A 7,142-nucleotide genomic window follows, 5' to 3' on the forward strand; every position below is an offset into this window, starting at 1 on the left:
TCCCAAATAATACCTTGTATTTGGCCTCCTGCTCCCTGCACCTATCTTCATTATATTACATTTAGTTGGGTTAAACTCTAACAACCACTTGTTCAACCATTCCTGCAGTTTGTCTATTTCTTCTTGAAGCCTCAAACAGTCCTCTTCTGTCTTAATCCTTCTCATAATTTTGGCATCGTCCGCAAACATTGAGAGAAATGAATCTATACCCTCCGGGAGATCATTTACATATATCAGAAACAAGATAGGACCGAGTACAGAGCCCTGTGGGACTCCACTGGTGACTTCACGCCAATCGGAGGTCTCACCCCTCACCGTAACTCTCTGCTTCCTTTTGCTTAGGTACTCCCTTATCCACTGGAGCACCTAACCAGCTACACCTGCCTGTCTCTCCAGCTAATGTACCAGCCTCTTATGCGGTAATGTGTCAAAGGCTTTCCGACAATCCAAGAAAATGCAGTCCGCCCAGCCCTCTCTTTCTTGCTTAATCTAATATGTATGTATGTATGTATGTATGTATGTATGTATGTATGTATGTATGTATGTATGTATGTATGTATGTATGTATGTATATATGTATGTTTGTATGTATGTATGTATGTATGTATGTATGTATGTATGTATGTATGTATGTATGTATGTATGTATGTATGTGAGTATGTATTCCCAGTTCCTTTCAAGATTGCCTCTCTTTCATCCAATTTAAGAGAAAAGCAACTAAGTACTACATAATCAACTCCTTGTAACTTACCTTATCTCCTAAATGTCAGTTCAGTTCATACTGTTGATCTCAATTAGTCTTGAGTCTTAATTTTTAAGGTTTCCCCAGATCTTGCCCAAAACGCTGTGCATATTAGTAATTTAGGCATAGTATATACTAGTTCTATTTTTAAATCCAAGATTCTACTTGTAACTCCCAACCATTCCCATCACCACAACCACTCCCAACACCACCCCCGCTCCCAACACCACACCCACTCCCAACATCAACTCCCAGTGGGAAGTAGTGGAATTTATATCAATCCTTGAGCTGTAGTTGACCCCATACCCATCTTGTGGGTGGTAGTGGACCCCATACCCATTTTGTGGGTAGTAGTGGACCCCCATACCCATCTTGTAAGTGGTAGTGGACCCCATACCCTTCCTGTGGGTGGTAGTGAATCCAATACCCATCTTGTAGGTAGTATTGGACCCCATACCCATCTTGTAGTTGGTAGTGGACACAATACTTATCCTGTGGGTGGTAGTGTAACACGGGGAGGGGTTCTCGACTTATCTTTCCTTCTTCTCCCCCTCTACCCATATTCTTACTCTTTAATCTCTACAAGGGACACCAAAACTTTTACCAAAGCCAACTCCACGCCACGTGGTCCTAAGACGATTGACCGACTTAGGATTCTACAGCCCGTATGACGTGACCTAGGCTTTGAGCGAAACCCTAGAGTCGCCTCCGCCGCCACCACCAGACCAGTAACACAGAGCAATGATCGAGGTCTGGATCGATCATGCTAATTAATCAACCTTGGGGCTTGATCCCCACTATAACCGATGACCTTGAGAGTTCTTAAGTGTGGAATTAATTACACGGGAATGATGAATTCCGATTCGATGTTAGAATCGACGCCCAATCCAACTCTGCCTCGTGTGGACCACGTGACCAGGACAAGTTCACATACTGTACATATAACAAATACATGGAAATAATAAAAATGCAAAATATTAACTAATTAATTTATTAAAAAAAAACTAAAACAGAATCTAAATATGTTCACTCCCTGTCACTTTAACACTCCCTACTTGACCTGAACAGCAATGAGTTGACTATCCCTATAAATAACAATAGCAACTATACCTCTATGTTTTACCAGCTAAAGATGTTGGGCTGGTCTTGGGGGAGAGGTAAGATGGGGTACCTCCCCCAGTTGATCTGGACTCCACACTGATCTCTCCTCGTCTGGTCTACCCCAGACTAGAGCATTGTATTGTTCCGCATCGCTTACCCAGTTACATAGCCAGGTTTAAGTTATAACAATTAACCTCTGTTTGTACTGAACTGATCCAGACTGGTTGAATTATTTTACTGAAATTAAATTACACAAGCATCTAACGGCAGAGCTGTTCCCGTTCCCCCAAAATGGTTATTAAAACTTTGAGAAATAGTAGACATGTCAACACTGATGACCTATGACCGCCAGGTGACTCCGCCTTACAACTTAGATCTGATTCGTGATGTCACTGATGGTGACTTAACTCAATAATTAGAATACTCTTGATATTGTACCCAGTAATATTATACAATACAATTTTAATACAAAATGAATAAAGGCTAATTTCTCTAACTTACTGAATACTATAGGATGATTCATTATACGCAGCTATGAACAAGGCGTCGATTATTTTCACCGCGAATTCCCCTGGGGTCAGGTCCTGGGTCACCACGCGGGCTCAGCTTCCCATTCTCTTTTGTCGATAAACCACTCTGGACAGTTCTTACAACCAGCCTAGTTTGTTACAGTAGTGAGTAGTGGAAATGGCCCCAAATCTGCGCCGTTTTGCTTTTTCCGACGGCGCCAACTTGGCGCAGGTTTTTTTTTCCATATTTTCCTGTTGGCGCCAATTTGGCGCATTGGTTTTACGTTGCAAATGGCTACGGCCCCAACTTGGGGCATGGGTTTTTTTCCATATTTTCCTAACTGCCCCAACTTGGCGCATGGGTTTTTACATTACAAATAGCTACAGCCCCAAGTTGGCGCCTTTTAATCCCCTTGAGCGAAAATTTCGAGGAGTAGAAGCAATCACTTGCCGGGGGTAACGAAAGAGATAGACCCCAAGTTGGGGTTGTACCTATTTGTAATGTAAAAACCCATGCGCCAAGTTGTGGCTGTTAGGAAAATATTGAAAACTAGAAATGTTCTACAAATTAAGGGACCCAGAATGTGGAATGACCTCCCCAATCATGTCAAAGGCTGTACCTCTCTCAACCAGTTTAAGATTCAGATTCTTTATTTAGGTAAAGGTACATACATTGCAGATGAGTTACAAAAATAATGTTTGATTTAAAGAAAGAGCTAGTACATACGATACCTAAAGCCATTAGTACATATAGCGTTTCGGGCAAGGTTAGGGGGGGGGTACACTTAGACTGAAACTTAACACTAATCTATATAAATAAAAATGGAAATGTTCGTTTGTGGAAAATCGCTAATCTCCGAAAGTTCTTCACCGATTGCTTAGAAATTTTCACACAACGTTCCATTCGCATCCGTCCCGATTTTTATATATATACTATATAGATGTCACGTCTGTGACAGTAAAAAACATGCTTTTTCAGAAAAACTGTTTTTCATGTAAGGAAAATCATCGAAACCTCTTTACCAATTACTTTGAAATTTTGATACAACGTTGCATTCGAATAAGCACGTCTTTTTATATATCTACTATATTCATGCCTTACCTGTGAAAGGAAAAAAATGCGTTTTTTGAAAAACCGCCATCTGTTGGATGAAAGAGCAACACACACTGTAATCTTTAAAAGTTCTTCACCGATTGCTTTGAAATTTTGACATAACGTTGCGTTCGAATAGAAGCGTGGTTTTATATACCTACTATATAGATGCCACCTTTGTGACAGGTAAAAACATGCGTCTTTGAAAAACAGCGCCATCTGTTGCACATAATAGCAACATGCACGCTATACTGAATATGTCACGAATTCCACTTCAATGTTTCCGATTGCATAGATAAATTTTATTTGCATAGATTTCGATTTATTACATTTTTTCTTGAATTATTTTGTGTGATATTGATATGGAACTGAGCTGTGTTGTTTACCATACCGTTAGTAAGAAAATCAGGTGGAGCTTTCAAGTAACTGGAGTCCGTGACCAAAGATTCTCAGTGCTGACGTTTCAACAAAAACAACTTAAAACAACAGGTAAAACTATGCTTTTCTTGAAAAACAGCACCATCTGTTGCATGTAAGAGCAACACACATACTATACTAAATATCTTTAATTCCTTTTCAATGTTTCTGATTGCATTGATAACTTGAATTTTCATAGATTTTGATTTATTTTCATCTTGATTTAATTATTTTGTGTGGACTGAATTGGAATTGAGCTGTGTTGTTTACCATACAGTTCACTTCGTGAGTATAGGTTATTTTTATATTTTTTCATATTTTCATTTCATTTCTTAACTGTTTTTCTTATATTTCAGTGATGGGAACATCAGATCACTTGATCTGATGTTCAATTCCCAATTCTCAGATGGGAACATCAGACCATTTGGTAAGGCATCGGACGAGGGAGTGGGGAATGGTGGGGATGATGAGGGGACGGAAGTGAGAGATGGTGGGTAGGACGAGGGGGTAATGGTGGGGAAGGGGGAGTTTGGGATGGTGGGGACGAGGGGAATGGGGGAATAGAAAATGGTGGGGAGGACAAAGGAACTGGGGTGTGGGGCATGGTGGGAAGGAAGAGGGGATGGTGGAGTGGCTAGCAACCTAAAATATATTATACTCACGAAATGAACGGTATGGTAAACAACACAGCTCAATTCCAACCCAATTCAAATAAAATAAATTAATCAAAATGAAAATAAATCAAAACCTATGAAAATTCAATTTATCACTGAAATCAGAAACACTGAAATGGAATTGAAACATATTTAGTATAGCATGTCTGTTGCTCTTACATGCAACAGATGGTGCTGCTTTTCAAGAAAAACATAGTTTTACCTATTACAGGTGTGGCATCTATACTTATACTTACAAAATGAACGGTATGGTAAAAACACAGCTGAATTCCAACACAATGTCACACAAAATAATAATAAAAAAAATCGAAATCTATAAAAATAAAATTTATCAATGAAATTGGAAACATTGAAATCGAATCGTAAGATATTTAGTATTGCGAATGTTGCTCCTACATGCAAAAGATGGCGCTGTTTAAAAAATACAACATGTTTTTACCTGTCACAGGTGTGGCATTTATATAATAGGTGTATAAAAATACACATGTATTTGAATGGATCATTGTGTCAAAGTTTCAAAGCAATTGGTGAAGAACTTTCGGAGATTACAGCGTGTGTTGTTCTTACTCTCAACAGATGGCGCTGTTTTTAAAAAAAGTATGTTTTTTCCTGTCAAATGTGAGACATGTATATAGTAGGTATATAAAACCATTCACCTATTCGAATGCAACGTTGTGTCAAAATTTCAAAGTCGTCAGTAAAGAGGTTTCGAAGATTTCCCCTCACATGAAAAACACAGTTTATCCAAAAAAACATGTCTTTTTCCCGTCACAGACGTGACATCTATATAGCATGTATATAAAGGGGGCTTATCAAACGCAAAAATTCGGAAAAAATCGAATCTTTTTGAAAAATTTATAAAAATACTACAACGTTCTGGCAACACTTTGGCGCAAACCCGATAATGTTATGATATAAATTAAAGTATTTATGGTACATTTCCATGCGTAATTGTGCAGAATCCGGTGCCCCGCGGCTGTGGCGCCCCAAGAGTATTGCGTCGTACATTCTAAACATCAAATTTTTCGTAATAACGTCGTAAATATCGATGTATGCATTAGGAGTAAATATACACTCATTGGCAACCTTCTCATCCCTTGTTGTGCTATAGGGGAGGTCCCAGCCCCCAGTCACTTCGTGTGTGTGATAGGGTGCGGACTGTCTGACGCGCACTCTATTATCGTTCCTGCAATAGCGCATTGTTGCGTCTACTGCACAAACTCTTATAAAGAGATAGTGCCAGAAGATAAGAGCAGCAAATCTGGCACTCGGTCGCCGTCTTTATCAGTAAAAGAAAGCCGCTTTAGCGTGAAGAGTAATATCCAGTGAGATGGTGGCGCACCACACCGCCTCAACATTCCTCACACCACCTCAACCTTCATCAACCTTCCTCAACCCTCCTAGATCCTCCTCACACACCTTCCTAGACCTCCCTCCCTCCAACAAGCCGAGACAGGCTCCTGAGGAAGGTGATCCAGCAATCATGCAGGTGCCTACTAGTGCCCAATGCAGTGCCACCTTGAGGACCCACAATTCGGACCAATGTCAATAGGTTAGTATGTTTTAGTGTTATAATTTGGTATTTTGTAATAATTGTAATATGTATGTGCAGGATATATATATGTATAAATTTTTTTTTATTTTTTTTTTTTTTTCAATTTTTTTTTCGTTTGTTATCAGGGGATGTGCATAGAACTTGCACACCTTGCTCAATGGATGCCTATCTGCAAGGGTGCCAATTATGAACGAAATCTGTCGAAGTCAAGCCCAGCTACAGGTGGCCAAACTTTGATCTTATTTTACTCAGGTAAATAATTCACAACTTCAAGGTACGTCACAGCTTTCATTTATTAATCAATTTACATGCAAATTACACCTTATATGTAGAGTTTGTGCTTCTACAGCACATAGTAGACATTTTAGTCCAAAGTCCATTTGTTGATTTTATAAAAATTTATAAACATCATATATTGCATATTTTTGGAAGGGTAACTTTGAATAATTATATTATTGCACTAAACACTTTTTTAATAAAACTACTCACAGCAATCCTTTATTATATGCTAAGTTTAATATCTGAGTGTTATAGAAAGGATTTTAGTTGACACATGTGTTCCCTGAGATTATTTGAAAATGTTGAAAATTCATTGCATAATACGTTGTGTATTTTTTTTCTCCTTTTCTGTTTAGGGTGTGATGGTGAAACTTGGACCAGTTGCAGCCCTCTCTATAACCATTTCATAAATAAATTTATAAGCAAATTGAACCACTTTTAATTTAACCAGATTATGCCCCCTAAAAACGTGCTCGGATGCAAATGGAACGTTGTGTGAAAATTTCAAAGAATTTAAGTGAAAGAACTTTTGGAGATTAGCGATTTTGAACAAACGAACATTTCCATTTCATATATATATATATATATATATATATATATATAGTTGTGGAGCAGTAATATAGTGCGAGGAGGAGAGCTCTGTCCAGAAGACTTAAGAGCCATCAGTGACACGGGGAAAGGGAAATGGTTTTAAAATTTAGGAATATTGGAAGTAGGGCTGTGAAGGTGGTGGTGGTGAAGATGGTGGTGAAGATACTGTTGAAGGTGGTGG

At 38.8% G+C, this 7,142-nt stretch overlaps 1 long non-coding RNA gene across 1 annotated transcript; it reads left to right on the forward strand.

Annotated features, from left to right (window-relative positions):
* The first annotated feature begins 5,687 nt into the window (after positions 1 to 5,687).
* On the forward strand, positions 5,688 to 6,798 carry LOC138357322 (uncharacterized). The gene is made up of 3 exons (XR_011224919.1): positions 5,688 to 6,088; positions 6,217 to 6,343; positions 6,727 to 6,798. It is a non-coding gene; the product is annotated as an uncharacterized lncRNA (long non-coding RNA).
* The last annotated feature ends 344 nt before the right edge of the window (positions 6,799 to 7,142 follow it).

This window comes from Procambarus clarkii, chromosome 77, assembly GCF_040958095.1.
Source record: "Procambarus clarkii isolate CNS0578487 chromosome 77, FALCON_Pclarkii_2.0, whole genome shotgun sequence".
NCBI classification, from domain to species: Eukaryota; Metazoa; Arthropoda; class Malacostraca; order Decapoda; family Cambaridae; genus Procambarus; species Procambarus clarkii.